The sequence below is a fragment of the Magnolia sinica genome, chromosome 8, assembly GCF_029962835.1.
Source record: "Magnolia sinica isolate HGM2019 chromosome 8, MsV1, whole genome shotgun sequence".
Classification (NCBI taxonomy): domain Eukaryota; kingdom Viridiplantae; phylum Streptophyta; class Magnoliopsida; order Magnoliales; family Magnoliaceae; genus Magnolia; species Magnolia sinica.
In genome coordinates this window covers 51300571-51301652 of record NC_080580.1, presented here as the reverse complement: position 1 = coordinate 51301652, position 1082 = coordinate 51300571, and the positions used below count along the sequence as shown (strand labels likewise).

Sequence of the window (1082 nt, the reverse complement as noted above, 5' to 3'; positions counted from 1 at the left end):
GTTGAGGGGTTGACTATCCATCGCAGGACTAGACACTGCTCGAAATCCCCTGAGTTAAATGAAGTTATGGCTGAAGACCAACCTCCTCTACTTCCACCCAGGGTGGAGGATACCCAAGATGAGAATGAGGTGCATCAGGCACCCCCGCCTCGTACTTTACGAGATTATCTACAACCGGCGGGAGTGAGTACGCCCTCATGCATGATTTTTCCTGAAAACACAGGACAAATGGACATCAAGCCAGGAGTTATCCAACTCCTTCCCAAATTCCATGGACTTGAATCAGAAAGTCCATATTTACATTTGAAAGAGTTCGATGAGATTATAGCTACATTATGTTTTCCTAATGTATCTGAGGATACAATTAGGCTGAAACTCTTTCCTTTTTCCTTAAAAGAGAAAGCTAAGACGTGGTTACATTCACTGCGTCCTAGATCCATTGGCACATGGAACGACATGCAGAGGGAATTCATAAAAAAATTCTTCCCACATCATAAAACGATTACCCTCAGAAAAGCGATCATGAACTTTGCCCAAAAGGAAGATGAAACATTCTTCCAATGTTGGGAAAGGTTCAAAGATTTGGTCAGTTCTTGCCCACAACACGGATTTGAAACGTGGCGCATTACAAATTTTTTCTACAATGGACTAACATCTTCCATGTGTCAAATGGTCGAGACAATGTGTAATGGAGAGTTCATTAATAAAGATGTTGACGAGGTATGGGATTACCTCGATAGTCTTGCTAAAAAAACACAATCATGGGACTATTACCCAAAATCGAACACCACGTCTAGGCCAACTCAATTAAAGGAGAAAAGTGGATTATATCTCTTGAAAGAAGAGGATAATCTCAAGTGTTAAGTGACTACGCTCATAAGGAAAGTTGAGGCCATGGAAGGAAAGAAGGATAAGGTCAATGAAATCGTTTGCGGCATCTGTGATTGCAACATTCACACAACTGAAAATTATCTTACAATACCCGCCTTTCGAGGAGTGTTGAATGAACAAGCTAATACCGTAAACAACTATCAAAGACCTTTTACTGGACCTAACTCCAATACGTACAATCCTGGTTAGAA

At 41.0% G+C, this 1082-nt stretch overlaps 1 non-coding gene across 1 annotated transcript; it reads right to left on the bottom strand.

Annotated features, from left to right (window-relative positions):
- Positions 1–504: 504 nt before the first annotated feature.
- LOC131254411 (small nucleolar RNA R71) lies at positions 505–611 on the bottom strand. The gene has a single exon (XR_009175526.1). It is a non-coding gene; the product is annotated as a small nucleolar RNA R71 (small nucleolar RNA).
- Positions 612–1082: the final 471 nt, after the last annotated feature.